Genomic DNA, 19,190 nt, shown 5'->3' on the forward strand with positions numbered 1-19,190 from the left:
ATTTAATATTTAAGTTTATTATGTTTTTAGATTCTTTACTTTTGCCTATTATTTGCTTTGCACATACGAAGTTTTCGTTTGTAGTGTTGAAATGTAAATCAAAATCACTGCATTATGGCATCATTTACAAATTGAATAAACTATAAATGCGCCCTTATTTCTGGTAATGGTATTCGATAATTTCATTTTAATTACGATTACGGTGGTTATACACAAAGGTGAAATGCAAGTTTGGTTCGCTTATCTTGTCAACGATGCATGGACATGCTGAAAAGAGTTTAAAACCAATTAGAAGCCCATTTCTGCTGACAGTTTTCGCACATTTTCATGGCTGTCAATGCTTTACCAAATCCCTTAATCGATGTCCAGCTTATCCCACTAGGCAATCACAATTTATATGTCTGCGGCAAAATCATTCCCATACCTCGATGTGTCATCATTAATTACTTGAACGGAAGTTACATTCCATCCGTTCGGTTCGTTTCAGTCGCTCATTCATTCATTCATTCGCTCGTTTATTCATTCCATTCGCCTTTTAATTTTCTATGATTTATGCGTAATTTGCTTTCGATCCGAACAGAATCGAACCGAACAGAACAGAACCTGCTGTCCATTTAAGTTCCCCAACAGGCCACGGGTAAATGCCGCAAAAGCGGAGACATGTGCACCTGTGTGTTGGCCACATCCTGTGCGAGGGCAACATCAAATAAACTTGGCGAAAATAAAGAAAAAGGTAGCAGAAACAAATCAAGAGATACACTTTGCCAGCTGGCTGGAATGCTCTTCAAGATGTATCGATTTGTGAGTACCGCTGAAATTCATATAAAAATTTAAAAAATTAAAATTTACAAATTAAAAATATTTAATTAAATTTAAAAGTAGTTGTTAATATTAAGAAAAAATAGTAGGTAATAAGTAATAATTTGAATTTATATTTTTTTAGATATGTTTATATGACTAAGGAATGTATTTATGGGTTGTACACCATTCTATATAGTTTCTTCTTACTAAATAATACTATTGTTCTTAAATGAATATGTTATAATATTTAAACTTTTTTAAGTGCCATCATACCCATCATAGCAGTGCTACCAAAATTCTGGTTTAACTAGACTCGCCTCCACTCGTGGAGACCATCAGGCCTCGAGGCGAGAACGCAGCGGGAGAATGGCCGAGGAGCAGGACTCAGACCCGGATCTGGTCCCTCAGGTCGAGACACCTGAGAGCTCGGTAAGCTCTGCCTCCGCACACTGCGTATTTAGAGCGTCCAGTGGCGTTGGGCGGTGACTAAATATTGGGACTGCGACTGGGAACCGAGACTCTTGCCCGGAGTTGGCTCAGTCGGCTATTAAATGTCAATGGACTTCTGCATGAATGAGTTGTGCGACTTCTGCTCGTTGGTGCGTCTGGGACTGTTTTCTGTTTTCGGTTCCACTTGGAATTTTGGTCCGTCTTTTGAGGGCTTTCAATGGGCCACACATACATAGTTTCATTTAAATTTCAATTGCTAAAAATAAATATTCCCCTCGATCCTGCTGCTGGGGTCCACCTAGGGCTTCGGAAGTTTTGGACATATAGTATTTTTATTTATAGAACTTATTGAAATCTGGTGGCCAGGAGCCGGATGCTTCTATCATGTGTCGAAAGGCTTGGGCAATTGCCTTTCCGCCTAATTAAAATGTACGGGCGCAAGTTGAGTTCCACTTACGTGTCCGCGGGCCAGGAAAAGTCAGCAGGTCGGGGCATTATTTCCAAGAAGTCCAAGGCGCCCACAGCAGGGTGTCCAAATGGCAAAGATGAAACCTTAAACCCCGGACTCATTATGTAATTCAGGCGGCGCATTTCCGATCTTATCGCAGCGATTTCGAATGCCAGCGAGGAGACCGTGATGAGATGCCACTTAAGATTTGATGATCGGAAGGATCCAAAAGGAAATCACAAAGTTATTACAACTTCAAATTTAGAAATGTGCCTTAAGACTCCCTAAAGGTGTTAAAAAGTCTGCAACGAAATATAACAACTCATACCTTAAGACACATATTTAAGAATTTCCATATCTTTAAGGATACCAGAAATTTATTTATTTACATTCGCTTGAACTGGGAATCACAGCTTCCAAGTCATGTTGTATGACACATTCTGCCTGGAAGTAATGCCATTTCTAATCTATTAGCTCATAATCGCTCGTGACACGCTTTCATCTCCACTTTCTTACCTTCTGCTGCCGGGCTCCCCGACCATTTAGTGGCTGCATTAAATCTTCAACTAAATATTAAACGATGTCTCACATTCCATCCCCAGCCAGGGGGATTCTGGCCCACATCGACATAATAAAAGGTCGTGGCTTCAGTTTTATGCCACTTATTGTTTCGCCGGGTGGGTGGTTGTATTGTGGTGCTCGAGATTTTGAAGGCTTGTCGAGTAATAAACGGGTAACCTCCCTTAATCCCGCCAGCACAGTTGGAAATATTTTTCATTAGCATTAAGAGGCAATAGAAGCCAGGAAAAAAAATGTGTAGCATAATCGAGGAGGGGAGTAGTTGAGCTTGCCGCACATTTCCACGTGTCTGGCTGGTAAATCTTGGGGCTTGGGTTGATAAGGTTTTCCTTCGCCCTCCCAGTCGAAGTCTTATCTGCGATGGCTAACTGCTTGAGCGCATAAGTTTTCCTCGCCGCGTGTGTCGTTCTATCGTGGGCCACCACCCCAACCTCTTTTGGCCTTTATGGCTACGTGTTTGGCAAACGGAAGTGGCCAGAATAGACGTATATATATGTGATAATGTATATACATAAAGACACACACATTTCCGTGGGGCTTCTGATTTATATACCGCCGCTTAATGCTCTAACGACACCCATTAGAAACAATTGCGAGAAGTTTTAATTAAACATCGTTCCCCATTCAGTTTTACTTCTCCACGGATATGACGTTTTTAGCTATTCTCGGAGATTTCCATAAGCGATGCCCGCTCGACCAGATCTTGGAGAATTAGTGGTAATTACACTTTTCACGCTCCAATTGCTCATTTCCGTTTGCAGCGCATATTATTTACTTTCCGTTTTTGGGCGAGAAATTACAAATATTCGGCTTACTATGTATGCGGCTCTAATTGCTAAGGTCTAGACGCTAGACCTAGCATCTTAGTCAGGCGGAACGCAATGAGCCTTTTGCGAAAGTTGCTTAATCGACAGTGGGAAGGGCACCATTGTATGTCTTAGTTTTACTGAATGAATAGGTAGGTGCCTCAAAAAATGATTCATTGGCGGGGCTATATTTGTATCGGTTCTAGTTAGTTGGAAATCTCAGTTCATGCTCCATTGCAGCTTATTAGACTGTAACCAGATGGTTTTCCTGGTTTTTAAGTAACAGTCATGCAAAAGGTGGAACCATTGTCACAATACTTTAATTCTAATTGGCAATTATTGCTTATTCTACGGACTTTGAACTATAAACCATTTACTATTTTAATACCTTCTGCTGCTGATTAACTGATCTCGATCCTTGACTTTCGCACACACTTTGACCGCGCTCAAATCCTTAAACTCAACTGCAACTGTTTGTGACAACTTTGCCATGTAAACTGGAAGCGACTTTGCACTCGGCAACAATATGGCAAACATATTATGTCCATTTGTACTGGAGTGTATAACACAGAGTGTGCAACACCCACAACACTAAGGGTCACCAGAAGGGGCATGGGCACTTGGGGGGCAGGGTGCAAGAGCTTTCCCCCTGGCTAACTGTGACAATCAACCGAGGGGAAATAAACTCCGCTGGGCAAGGATAACAAGAGCTTCTGAGTCCCTCTCCTCTGGCCACCACCTCGCTGGCCATCTCCTTTCCTCTGTTTAAGCTGCCGCGATACTTTTGACTTCCTGCGGCAGAAACACAGGACAGCAAAAACAAGAACATGAAGTAGGCTTAGGCTTCCAACTGTGAAAATGTTCACTCCCAAGCTGGCTTGGATTTGGGTTTGCTGTGTAGTATGGTGTGGAAAACCAGTGGAAAAGCGGACAGTGGCAGGCGGAACCCCGTACGCCGCACTAAATTGCGGCTTTCGGAGTCCAACAATGAGATACTTCAGAAAGAATTAGTTGCACTAAAAATTGCAAAAGTCTCCCCAGACTCGGCCAGACTTTCACTCTCCATTTCCCTGGAACCGTGCTCTTCACCCCTCCCCTCACACCACATTTTTCATCTGGTTTTTGGGCACAGCAGGCGGCTCATGGGTTAAAGTCCCAGCTGGAAAATAAGCAAAAAATATAAGAGTTAGAAGCCGGGAGTCAAGTGCAAGCGGATCCGGAAACGACGACTGTTCTAGCGGTTTTTTGGCTGGACACTTTATCCTGCAGCCGCCTCGGCAGCTCCCCATTTTTTTCGTTTTTTACTTTTTGCATTCCAACACCCTCATAACTGGTAATGCAATTTTCAAGGCAGTGCGGACTTTGCCACTTTAAACTTTAAATATTTATGGTCATATTCGAGGGCTTTTCACTATTCAGCTGGAGTGGGTATTTAAGAAAGTTTAAAAATACGCTGTTAATATCCACTTGGAAGAAAATTAATTAAGTTTATAAACTTTATTTGCATAATCATACAAATTACTCGGATAAATAATAAATACATAACAGATCTATAAAAAAAGAGAAGTTGTTAAATTCTGTCACACATTAATTTACTCTTAAGTTATTTTCCTAAAAACTAAAGAGTAATATATGTATTGAATTGGAAGTTCACAAACAACTTTTTCTGAATATCGTAGCTATTGCTCTTCATCTTCTTTAGACCATGAAGTAGTGGCATTAGAATTAAGGCAGCGTTTTTCCGCTTGTAACCTCCGCTCACCGCCCCCTTTCTGTTGACCCCCTCCACGCCCGTCGCGCCCCATGACCCCTTTTTTGTTGCCATTCTACAGCTGGAAGTTGCAGTTGCCGCAGTTTCTGTTTCTCCATTTTCCGTTTTCTGTCTCACCCATCTTTCCATCTCTTCTTCCGCTTCTTCCTCTATTCGTGTGCTTCCTCTTGTTTCGCCTGTTTGAAGGCCAATTTGGTTGCTGTTGCCAATGTTGTTACTTTAGTTAGTGTTGTTATCTAACATGTTTAATTCAAGGCGCATCTCTCGAAATTAAAGCGAAGTTGTCAAGCATGACGATCGTCAAGTTGTTGCGGGATGGGGGGTTGCATCCATACGTTGTACATGGGTGGTGAAATGGGTTGTGAGGAGGGGTGAGGGGGATCAGTCGCACACGGCAAATTTAGCGTGAAATTTTACTTCATCTTCGTTAGCTTTTTCTTTACTTTTCGGTTGTTGTGATTGCCGTTTGAAGAAATAACTGTGATTACACTCTAAATCTTGTACACTGAGAAAAGCTTTTTTCGAAATATATAGAAAATATGTAGTATTGGTAGTATAATGCTTAGACATAAAATTATGATATTATAATATGTTATCTATCGGCCATTATACTGAAAGATGAAATCCATTTCTGTAGAGATTATTTATCAAGCCTATACTTTCTATATTATATTTAATTATGTGAAAGGATTTACATATCTTTTTTTAGGATTTATGCAAAGCATCTGATTTTTTCAATGCACCAGCTTTCTTCATTCACCATCCTCAACCGCTTTTTCGTCTTCTTCGCTCTGTTTCACTGGGAAATTGTCGATGTCATTGCATTAGTTGTTGTCATTCGACTTCTGCTTACATAAAGCATTTCGCTTTGATTGCCGTAAAGTGATACAACATAATTATAAGGCCAGACCGAGAGCAACTGAAGCCAAACCCTAAAACCAACGAAACTGAACCGAACCCGAAACCGAGCCATAACCCTTTTTATTGCAAATGAGCAAAAGCAAACAAATAAACTGAAAATGTTGATAAGACCAATCGGGATGGAAATTAGGGGAACTGGCAGCCATTCATTCAGTGACCAAACTATGATGGCCACCTTCGTATAATAAAGAAATAAAAATCCTCCTTTAAACACCATACTCAGAACACTCTATTTTGATTACAATATGTGCATATCATGTCCTTAGAACAGAGATTCTTGTTACATTTTTTATTTTCTAAGATAATTAAGACAGTCAAACTTAATAAATTTGAAGTATTTTCTGTAAGCTTACGTTAGTCGAAAAGTATTTAATCCACTCCAGTTCTTAGAGTATCGAGAACTTTAAAGCCACCTCCCTAGATAAAACGTAAAATCTGTTTAGGCCAGTTGGTGGCACAGTTTGTGTGTGTGTGAGTGGTGTTGCGTCTGTGAGTGTGACAACCATTGTTGACAGACACAATCAAGCAATCAGAACCTAAAAACTTTATCCCATTCATAGAGGGTCGTAAGTGTGTGTGTGCAGGGTATGGAGTATGTCTACCCTCTAGGCATAATCAAACACAGAAGGCTCTCGTACTAATGCAGTTAACAAACTTGCGGAAACACAACCCCCCACACCCAATCACACACACACAGGCACACAGACACGCACAGCAGTGGGTAGCATGCGTGTGAAAGTCTTAAGTGCTCCAAACACACACACACACACACATACACTCACTCTCAATGATGATGATGTATTGTGTGAGATGCGAATGTGATTAAATTTCCATAGCAGCTCGTCTTTCATGCCAATTTTCCATTAGTCCTCACAGCTTCTATGCGTGTGGAAATTTACCTCCCTCACCCACCCCTACCAATACACACACACACATATGCACACACTTAAAAGCACATCAGGGCGAGGGGGCGGAGTGGGGCTGGCATATGCTTATATGTATGCTGCTGTCTGATGTTTGCTGTGCCGCGTCAAAAAGTGATGATGAATAGTTTGTTTGATGTTACTTTGACCATTCCCATGATCAGCACAAAATATACTCCACATGTTAGTTTGAGTGTGTGTGTGTGTGTGAGGGGCAGATGAATGGGTTAGTTGGCCAAAGGGTTAGATTGCGAAATAGGCTAGTTAGCGCTCTGCTTTAAGGGTGGCCGAGATTACTTGAAATGATTCCGGCCAAATTTATGATAAGCCAGCTATGACAGGCAAAACTTAAGACCCTCATATACATAAATCGACTTATGGGATGTAAGTGGGGCGAACGTGCTGTAATTAAACCAGCCAAAATAGCAGGAAGATTACCTTTGTAATCATAAGAGTAACTTTTCTTGATTAATTGATAAATAAAAAATTTATTTTATTAAATATTTTATTGTTCTGTAATTCGTCTACTTGCTTTATTCATGCTGTATGAAATATGATAGTATTATATAATGCAGACACATTACCTGAAACAGTATTTAAGTTGCTGAATATAAACTTTTATTAATTTGCAATCTGCGGTAACTTTTATTTGATTTAAACAGTAAACACATTAACTAAACACATTAATTTACGAAAATAAAAAATTGACATGTGAGTTAACTTAATTTATTTTTAGTTTTTACACCCGATTAGATCTCTGTAAAATCGTGTAATTTATTAATGGGCACTTAAGCTGTTCTTTCAGCAATATCCCATTAATTGATAGCAATCTAATCGTGAACGCTTCGCAAAGTGCCCTAGCTCCGAAATCCTTTGGGGTATTTGGGCCAAGAGCCCTCGGCACTTAACCAACCAAGAGTTAAAGCCAAACACAGACTTCACCCAACCCAATCCATTGATCTTCCCGAGCTCTCGGCATCCTCTATCGCCCCACCTCCCTATAAACCCCCTACCAACCCCCCACCACCCTGAAAGCGAGCTCCTCGAAACAATTAAATGCTTAGCTCGACAAAAGTCTGCGGTTCGCATTAAATCATCAGTCTGCAGTTGACTCCAACTCTATGGCGCTGCAGCGAGCTCCTCATTTTCCTCATTTCCCTCATTTGCCCCGAATCAGCTGAATAATTTACATAAGCAGCGACCACGGACTGCAGCTCCATTCCCCTTCCAAGGGCTCCAAAGGATCTACATCGCCGCTGCTGGCGACAAAAGAGGATGCCAAATTAAAGCCAAAAACCCATGCAGGCAAATCCCTCAACCAGACCTCAGCCGAAAATAAAAACAACAAATAATCCAACTGCTTCCCCTTGGCAATCTTTTTTACCCATTGTATTGTTTCTTGCACGGTATTCGAACTGAAAAAACTACGTAACTTTTTAAGGATATAACATGTGCCGAAATATATATGTAGAATTCAAGAATAATAATAAACTTATAGGCATAAGAAACGTTTCAACAGTTGCAGAAAATAAAACTTAACATATCAATTATATTTGATCGAATTATAGATAATTTTTCTAAGTTAGGTATCGCATAGTCGAAATATTGCTATAATTTTTGTGTAGATTTTCTTCAATGTTTTTCCAGGGTTTTTTTTTAGGTTCTATTTTTTTTTTTCTCAGAGGTTTTGTTTGGATTTTCGTGCATTCACTTGCGGAATTTTCGTGCTGTTGACTCGGCAACGCATATGAATGTATGTGTCCCTCTTCCTCGGTAACCCCATATAGAATATCTCCTCGCCACCTCTGGCCACCCCTTTTTGCATTTAGGGAGTGTGCATATGTGTTGGCGCATACATAAACAATGCCACCAACAACGGGAAGAACAACCCGTGGTACGGAACGACCGGGCACCCAACGCAGGCATAACAATGACAAAAGAACGCATTTCTCCCCATCCGACCCATTAGATACCCCTTCCATGGGCACACACACACACCCCGCCCATGGCCGCTCCCTGTTCCTGTTTCTGCTCCTGGCTGGTTTATTATGCAAAAGTTATGCAAAGATAAGCAAAACTATGAGCAACGACAGCAGCTCAGCAGCCAAAAAATTGTAAACGTACCCCAGCCTCAGCCACATCACATGAAAAATGGTGTAGTTATTCAGTTGCAAAATAAACCTAATTTTTAAAAAACAACATTTTGAAATATCTAGAGGTTTTTAATAGGATTTATATCTTTGAATACTATGTATGATATATGCTTTTAAAAAATAAGTTACTTTAAGATATTTCTTACTTGAGTTTCCTTATTTTCCTTTAAGTTTAATCACTTGGTATGCCACTTATTCAAGGCTGACAGCAAATTAAACACTAATTTTTTTTTGTGCATTTTTCTCCACAAAAAGACGAACGGGTTCGGGTTCCTGTTCTTTTGGATTTGATTTTTTTTTTGGTGTTTCTGTTGATTCGGTGGGAAGTCGGGCAGCTGTTATGGGACACCCACCAAGTCATTCAAGTTAATTGTGCGGTCAAATGCAAAAATCAACTTTTTTACAAGTTCAACGGCAGAGGCGTAGTTCGGTCTGCGACTGTAAGGGGGGCCCTTTGGGTTTATGGGGGCTCGTCGGCACCTCGTGAACGAAATGGACACTTAAACTCTAATCGAAAAACTTTTCCCCATATACAAGTCACTTTAAAATGCGCTTAATTTGATCAGCGTGCGGCGATTGTCGGCGTCGAAAGAGACTTTTGCTTCTCAAATCTCATTTCTCTTCTCAGTTGTTATCCAGTTACCTCAGTTTCCCAGCATCCAGCCCGGATTTTCCCTTTTTCCCGCGCCCAGATTACCATAATGAGCTCTGCGATGGGCACAATTGTTATAAACTTGTTACTGCCATTCGACTACAATTTGTTGCCGTTCTCTTCCTTACATTCATTATTTTATTCTTTCTGTGAGCATTTTTGAAATTGGTTATAGAATAGCCCGGCCTGCAGACACATGAAATGATGCGGAAATGGCGATAAAATTTGGGGAAAGTCCTCCAATGCGGACGATTAGACTTTTGAAAGGGGACTTCTTTTGTAGGATATTATCAGAGTTACGATCTCTTTAGTGGAAAAAAAAGGTGCTTATCTGTCTACGAGTTAAGATCTGTTTAATGGTCACAATAAATTCTCAATCTGTACAGACACAGAAGCAAACAGAACAGTTTAATTTAATACACATTATATATAAGATATTATATAGTAGTAAATATTATAATAACTTAGTTCTGAGCTGCACTCAAGTCGTTTTGTTTTCCAATTATATATTTAGTTAAAATCCCCTGTCAAATACAATTACGTTGGAGAGCATCTTTAGTTCGCTATTTCAGACGTTGAAACAAATACCCGACTGTCTGTGACAACATCAAGTGTGCATTTGGTGAGTGTGGGATTTTTTCCGTTTGCCGTGGAGTGAGTCAAGTGCACACTTTTGGTCCACTCTGCTCTCAGCCACACCCACTCACATATCGCCGGTCGGATGACAGCATTCTGTGGTAGCAGTTGCCACTCGACGCGGTCTGCATTCAGCTGCCCCAAAACAGCCTCGACTCGCTCAATTGAAAAATTAAGCAGCCACTTGGTCAAAATGCCGTTTCAATGGGCTCCCGGTCCCGTCAAAATGCGGGGGATGTGGGAGGTGGTGGGTCAATCCCGAAATCCGCACCCGGATCCCAAGCCCATCCCCTCCCCAATCGCTATACTATAGCTCATCCTGACTTCCAGCCAGCCCGCTCGCCTTGCCGGCTTTAATTGTCGACATCTGGGCCTGACATGTAAATGCAAAAGGTTCTTCAAAAAGCAGGATACCAACCACTACAGGCTCCACTTCTTTCCAGTGCTGACTAATCATTTCTTCAAAAAGAAGCTAACAAAAATTGTCAAAGTAAAAGAAGGCTTCGGAGACGGCTTTACTGTCAATACAGATTTTAGTATAATTTAAGTTGGGAAAAATCTTAGTCATATAATATTTTTTCAATTTTAATATTATGTATTCTGTAAAATATATATATCAGTTAAAATTAAACTTAGTAAATTACTTATACATTTATTGAGGTATAATTATTATTTAAACGAATTAAATTGGATATAATCCAAAAGATAAATAAAAATTTGGCTAGAATGCAGCCATGTGGACATTCCTGCTGAGCTTTCCTCTTTTGGTTGATGGAGCATACTCGTTTGGCACTTATTACATTGGCATCTGCGTATGGTTTTGGCGTTTATTGATGCAAATTTTCCCCTTTTCTCCTGATCTTTTAGCCGGGAGTCCTGTCGATGGGTACACGGCCACCTAATTGACGTCTAACGTCGAACACAAGTGCGCCGCGCACTGATTAGGGTTGCCTCTTAAACTGTCTTTTTAGCTCCTCCCCCATCCTCTTTCGCGACCCTAGTCCTGTATATGTCATTCCGTTGTCAAAAAAGTCGGTGGGAAAAAATTCGCTGCCAAACCTTTTTACTCCTCCCTTTTATTGCCTTCATCGGAGGACTTTATCCAACGGTTACCCATTTTTAATCGCCTTATTGTTGTGCGCATCTTTTGAATTTCGCATTCCCCATGATTGAGTTGACATTAATGGGCACTTGGAGGTGTCAGCGAATGGCAGCAATTGGCAAACAGTTGGCATCATTTGGCATTCTAAATGGTTTTTATACGCGTGAAATTATCAATAATAAATAAGACAAGGTATTTTAGCCAAAAGCGAAATCTAATACGTCCATAATATTGAATTAAATTAAATAGAGGTACATGTAAGCTATGCGACGATAAAAACTCAATTATTCTTCCCGCAAACATTTTTCTAAAATATATAATCTAATTTTGACTCTCCTTACATATCCGCAATAAGGCGCTTCGACATCAAACAAATATTTCCACGACTCTTACTAAAATCTGCATAAGATTTATGGGTTTTTCACTGCATGTAAGACTTTAGTTGTGCTTTCTTTTCCTCGAGCGGAGTCAGCATCAAGCTCATAATTATGTGGGAGTTCCTGATCCGTGTCTATCCTGGTCTCTCCTAGATTTCCAGCTGAAGCCCACTCGTCAGCAGCATCGTGGCAGTGGGCGTCCGCTGGCATTTCTCGTTCATGTGATCTACTTGGCAAGATTTTCAGCAACTGACACTGCCTGGGATTCAACGGAGTGTGGGCGAACCTGGGGCATACCTTTTGCGAACATTGCTTTAGCAATGTGTATATAGCTGTTTTCTTTTAGCTACCCTGTAGTTAAATATGGGATTGGGTATGTATAATAGCCCATCAGTAGAAGTGCAAGTGCAATTAACACGAGATATTCCTAGACAAATCAGCTTACTCTTACATATCCTTCCATTTCAAATATTAATCATGTTATGATTCAAATGGATATTCTGTTATCCTCAAGAAATATTAGTGATGGTGTAACTATTCCATTCATTTATCCTGAAAATATAAATCTCAAAATTGGGTATCCTTAGTTCGGGCTCTTGTTGCACGTTCCATATTTTTTGCTTGGTTTTTCGGCTTGTTGTCACTCCTCGGCCGCGCCTTTTGTTGCATCCACATCCAGAGCCACATTCACTGCAGTACTGCATATCCGAGGCTGAGTGCAGTCTTCGCTCTTCGTTGCTCCATTGCAATTCCGTTTGCTGTCGCTTTATTTTTATTTAATTAACTTCATTGGATTGCCATGTCAGGCAACAGGGAGCGGTGGATGGAGGCAACGAAGGCTGAACTGCAAGGCAGTCGGTCGTCAGGTAGGTGGGCAAACCTGCTGCATCTCCGGCCCTGCCCACATGCAAAAGCCCTGGCATCTGCTCCGACTGTCGTTGTCGTTTTCAGCACCTTGACAATGACTTATTGTCCCCAGCCAAGGAGGAGACGGATATGGAGGAGGAGGAGGGATCCAGGAGGTAGTCAGGAGGTAGCCAGGATTCGCTGCATGCGGAGACTGAGCTCATCTCCAGTTCATTGGCAATTCTATGGCTAAAGTGGCCTTTCTTGTCTGGGCGTGGGCACAGCTCCTCGTGTCCTCGAAACATCTACACAGAAAAAAAGTTCTTTTCCCCAAAATCAATCCTATAAAGAAAGCTAAGATCTATGTTTATTAGCTATTTGATTAAAAGATTTTTGGTACTTTGTTGCTAAGCATTCAACACTCTACAATTATTGTGCTTTTTAGGTTTAGTCGATATCAAAATTACTTCCAGTGCAATCCTCATTTATATGAGCCCAGCTCGGATGTAAATCAATTTATTTCGCTCAACTTGAATCCGAAATTCGAGGGGTAGTAAATCGAAGGTCGCCCGCGTGGAGTCGATACAATCTGCATTTTTTGGGGTCAGTCAAGCACATCCTGTGCCTCGAGCCTGCCGAGGATGCCGGAATGCATATCCTGCGGCAATTTAATTCATGACGCTGCAACCAGTTAAGTGTATCCCTGGGAGCAGTAATTATAATAACCCATCCGAACTTCCCAACTCTCGCAGAGAAGGGGCTCCAGCCACATCCCGGCCAAAAACTGAGACGGTCTTAGTCTCCATTTCGGTTTCAGTTGCTTCTATTTCGCACAGAGCAGCCCAGTTGAGCTCACAATGAAAACCGCAAAGTCATCTCCGGTTTATTTACTGGCTAGCAGAAAATAAACCAGAAAGCGAAGATGAGACCAAAGGAATCAACAAAGAACAAAAAGGGCAAACCAGCGAGTTTGGGCTAAAGTTAATGCAAATGTGTGGATACTCTCGAGATGAATATAAGAAAAACATTTGTTTTTTAAAGCATTAGTTTATTTTAAGCATTGTTTATATTCAAAAGCCACTATAATTTCAAGTATATGTAACATACTATTAGAAAAGTTAGGTAACATCTTTTTAACCTCCATTTAAATGTACTCATATTATGTCCTTCATAATTATTTTATTATTCTTTTTAGTATTTATCTGTTTCAAGTCAAAAACAGTATATTAAGGTATAAAAAAATTTTAATTTCAACAATAAACTTTTATTTAGACCTACACATATGTGCACAAAGTATTCATGCTTCTTGCATAGAGTAAAAATAAATAAATGAAGCCGCATGAATTTTCAGTTGGCAAAAGGCTCTGCTCCGTTCTCCGTTGGCAATGAGCAAAAAATGAAAGCCCAGTCAAGCTGGGGATCCCTCCATCCATTCGCTCCCCACCTTGGGCGATACATCGAATTTAATTTCCTGCCAAAATCGACAGAGACCAAAGCATTTCTGCCTCGTCGTTGCGGTGTGGGGCTCAGTCGAGCGTTAAGAATTCGCTCGGTTACTAAACCTTAATTTTGCGGCTTGCATTTCAGGGAATCTTGCTGGCCGATGAATGAAATTTCACAAAATTAGTTGGCCCGATCCAGCAGATACCATCCTCAGGCGGAGGCCCAACAACTGACGACCGGCACGTGATCGGGCCAGAAAAAATGCGCCTATTTCGGACAACAGTTGTCGGCCAAGTTTCGAGCCAGCATGTGGCACTTTCGTCCCGAGTCCCAATCATATTTCAGTGCCAACTGGCGCGAAACTTATTAGACGGCTTCTTCCCACTTTCGCATCGATCCGGTCTTTGGCATTTTATTTTTGGCCCTCAAAGGCGACACCAATTCAAGGTCCCTATCCCTTCAAAGCCGAATCTTTTAGCACCCATTCGAAGCGGGCTATATATATTTTTTTTGTTGGGCTTAAATTATAAAAAGTATGGCTGAATTGTTGAGCATGTTATATTATGCCTTTTTTTCCGGTATAAATTATTGGACAACCAATCCAATCAAAAACCAGTAACCTCATCTAAAACTAAGAATATGGTATCTTCTCGTCTAATAATATATTTTCTAATATTTAAGCCGGCGCATTGGAAATATTGTTTGCTAGAATAGCACTCTGGGCGAAACAAATGCGATCATAAAAATAAATGGCAAGTGATTGCAAGTTTTTGACGCAACACGTGTAATTAATAGACTAAGTCCAAGAGAAAGTGGTTATGGTTGAAAATGATGAATGCCCCGTAAAACGTTAAGGCTGTGCGGACTGGAGGTGTCTATTGTATTATTTACGTCTGCATTGCAAAGCTATATCCCCCACTACGGCTGTAATCCAGCCCAGCTACCATCGCATTCGAGATCCATAAAATGGGCTTCCCATGGTTTTTCGCCCCCATCCCGTGGAGAAGTGTCACACATGTCCTTGTGCGGCTTTGACTTTGGCCCCAGCCGAAAATAGCCAACTGAGGGTCGCCTGCCATGGCAGATGTTGTTGTATTAGTACTTCTTCTCGTTGTTGTTGTTGCTGCTGCTGCCACTGTTGCTGTTGTTGTTGTTGTTGCAGCGAGTGTGTTGCCCACCAAGTGTGTCACTGTCACACACTTGACGATTTTTCGGGACGGCAATAGGCACTACAGCAGATGCCACACGAACTGGGGCCCAGAGTCGCAGTTGGTAGTACCCTATAGAAAATTCAATCAAAGGTGTATTGATTAGGTAGAGGTCACGATACATAAACAATCATGAAATATAGTCTTTGATAATTAACTATGATTTAAATGTGTATTTGACAAACAACACCCATGGAAAAACACATCTTTTTAAGTCTGAAATATATATTAATATTAAATATCTAAGCTAGTATTTGTTTATTATTGCTTCTAGTTATAAATCGTGAAATCATAAATACTTTATAAATATTCAAGACTATGTTTCCTTCAACAAAGCTCACTCCAAAGCGATAGGACAGAAGAGGAGGACATAGATGGAACCTCTGTTCTCTGGCGCTGCTCAAGTGTTTGTTATATCTGGCCAAAGTCTCCGTGTCCGTGTCCATAGTACTACCATCCTCGTGTCCTGCTCCATGTGGCCATTTGCTGTACGCCTCCGTGGCAAGGACACTGTTCTGTAGGTGGTGGTCGGTTGGGTTGGGATGGTGGATCTGGTCTGGCACAAGGAGCACCGGCAACTGCGTTCACGCAAATAGAAAAGATAGTCAAGGCACTCGTTCGGGTCAGGAAAAACTGTTACGTGATGAGTGCGCATCATGCGGGTCCTGGAACCACAACGGCCGAGGGTATGGCGGTGGGCCCAACCACTGGGAAAATCAGGCATCAATGGGCGTTTAAGCCAGCTCGCTTGATGTCCGCAATGAGATTTAAATAGAATCAAATTAGTCTGGAATTTGCTCACTATCATTTGCCGTCGGCAGCACCATACAACCACATCGCCAGCCACCCAACTCCTGGCGGTGAGGCAGCACCACCCACGCAAACGGGGGCCACCCAACCTGCAACAACACCAATCCTCCGGTTCAATGGACGCTTTGTAGCTGCATGAGGAATTGTTTGCTTTAGCAGCTTAAATCGTTTACCTAAAAACATAAATCCGCAGTATATACAAACGGTCGTCGGTCGTCGAACGTTACGTTTACCTTTGTCAACGGTTTTTGCTTACACCACGCCAACCTGCCCGCCCACTCCCTATGTCTTTCTAGTCAGGTGCACAAATACAAACATCAGACGGACGGACAAACGGACGAAGGCATCGAGACATCGACATCCAGCGGGCTACGGCTCCCTGTGCCATGTGAAGTTGAGTTCGGCCCAAGCATTGACAGTTTGAGCTTAAAAATCCAATTAGTCTTTGATTTGCATACAAACAAACAGCACTGAAAAACAGGCCGAGATGCCCACTAACAGATATCGACGAGGATATGCTCACTAGATTTCATTATAAGCCTGAATGTCTAACTTATATATGTGTACCCTTTAATAATTCTAAACCATTCTTCTGTATTTTTTATGCCTTTAACTATTTTGTATTAATATTCTATGTTCCTCCTTTCGCCTAACAATTTCAAATCTTTCTGTACTATTTGTGCTTTGAATCCAAATCATTACTTTGTTTTGGTGAGTAATGAAGTAAGAATTTAACCCTATAACCAATTATTTTTTAAGGACTGAAACCAATATACCCTCGATTTTCGCGATTACCGTGTGATAAGGGCGATAAAAGCGAATCCAACTCACGTGGGGGCGAAGTGGAGGTGCAGAAAAAGAGAAAGCGGCACACAAAACAGTCGCAGAATTTCTTGCTTAATATTTTAAGACCATTCCCCAAATGTGAGCCGAGCGAATTTGTATTTTGGCTTTGATTTCGACCCTCGCTTTGAGTTGTTGCTTTTGTGGGCCGAGGACATAAGCATCTTTCCCGCCGCCCGACGCCACCCACTCTTCATCCGCTTTGGTCCTTTCTCCGTTGACTTTCTCCGCAGTGGCACGACAATAGACAATTGGATTTTTGCGGTTTCTAATCCAATTTATTTCGTCTTAAATACAAAAACTTGAGGCAACGTCCTTTTTGCCTGCGCTACAAAGTGTCCTTAATGTGCACCTGTATGTGTCTGTGTTCTGGGTGCGGTTCAATGTAATTTAATGGATGGCCAACAGACACACACACATACACACATATATAGAGGGAAACACACATCCGGGTACAATAAGTCGGAAAGCTAAGTCCCAAAAAGGAGGAAGGACATGCATAGGCACCTGCTCACTCAAAATCAATGAGCTGGGGACAGCTCTCAGCAAACTAATTTAAATATTTCAACAATTAAGGAGTCCGGGCAATTAAAATAAACCAACGCCACCTCTGTGACCCCCAAACACAATGGGAAAATCGGGGATTATTCTGCAACCGGAAAGTCGAAATTTGTATGCACTATTTATGTCGGAAAACAGAGTGCGGGAGAGAGAGCGAGCTTAAGCTTTGTCTCTCGCTCGCACTCTCATCCATTTGGCAGGATATTGCTCTGAATAAGCCGGACTACTCCTGGATTATGATGGAATTTATGCAACACAATGTGGAAAGTGGCCAGCATTGCTGGTTGAAAATCGTATTAGCAATTGTTGATCACTGGCAGCTATTTGCTGATTGAATGGCACACTGACAATAACGATTGATGATTAATTGTTCGGCTTATTTCATAAGGTCTCTTCTAATCAGCACATATAGTATTCTATTGATTTCTGATGATCGTGGAAATTAAATCCTTTCTTTAGATAATAATCAGTTAATTATCTCTGTCAGCAGCAAAAAAATAAAAAATTAACATATTTTTGCAAAGAATTTCGTCAATCCTATTAGACATCCATGGTACCCCGCTGAACGTCTAGAGTAAAACAATCAACACCGTGTGACTAACAATCAGCCATTTCAGCCTTTTATTTCCCATTCACGAAGAACCTTACTTCCTCTCAGCTCCATCCATTAAAGTAGGGTCCTGCCTGTGCCTGTGTCTGTTTTTTGTTGTGGACAACGTTCAATCAATGTCGGCGTCATTGTCCTGCTACCTGCCCCATCCTGTTGCTTCAATTCACCTGATTTCCGCCCCCTTAATCTGCCATTCATCTTTTGTCCGCAGCTCTCTATCCGCACAATCCTAACCCAAGATTCCTTCACATTTGCCTACTATATTTTCGTGCAACCTGCTAACCACTTCGCTTCCACTTTTGCTGATTTTCAAATGCCGCAAGAGCTAGGAAAGTTTCGAAACGGACCATACACGTGGAAAAAAACTGGACTGGATATGCAGATAAAGCTAGTTGGGCTTGAATTTGCAGAAACTTTGGTATTACGCAATTGCTAACAATCAAAGCATATTTTTCTCTCAGTGCTTGCATTGGGCATTTTAGTTCGCAGGAAGGTCCTTGTTCTTCCTTCTGTCCGCCGAAGCGATTCAAAGGCGCCCCGTGCAACTGTCAATATCACACGCAGAACTGGACACATGAGCGACACATTGACACATGGCGTACAAAGGCAAAGACAGACCAATAGACGCACACATACACACACACAGAACCAGACGTTCTCGCTTACATATCCTAGGAAGCTTCCTGCCGCCGTCAGTGTGTTCGTATGTGTGCGTGTGTCGATGTATTAAGTGGAAACACCTTGTAAAATGGCTGACAGGTGTTAGAAGACTTTGCAAGATTTATGCGCTGACATTAACATGAATATGTATGACTGCAGTTGTGCGAGTATGTGTGTGTGCTAGCGAGTGTCTTTCTCTCCGGACCGTATATGTGTATATGTATGTGTGTGTATGTGAAAGTCGCCCGAGCAGTTAAAGGATAACAGCGCATTAACTTAAGCATTACAGGTGCGGGAGGGAGACGTATGCGTATATGAACAGGTGCCAGGACACGCTGTGGTTGCAACAATTAAAGTTTATTTGCTCCCACATTGACACACACACACATTTACACAGGAGCTCGGTCGCTAGTAAATGTGTATTTATAGTCACCTTGCCACAAAATTAAATAAAAGCAAAAGTCAACAAGGAACATAGATTTGCTTGCCAGCTTTACTTGCTTTGCTTGGGTCAACTGAACAACAAATACAAACGGCCACTGCAACAACGTTCACAAAAACAACAGCCATGGCTATATGAGGCAACATGT

Source organism: Drosophila sechellia, chromosome 2L (assembly GCF_004382195.2).
Source record: "Drosophila sechellia strain sech25 chromosome 2L, ASM438219v1, whole genome shotgun sequence".
NCBI classification, from domain to species: Eukaryota; Metazoa; Arthropoda; class Insecta; order Diptera; family Drosophilidae; genus Drosophila; species Drosophila sechellia.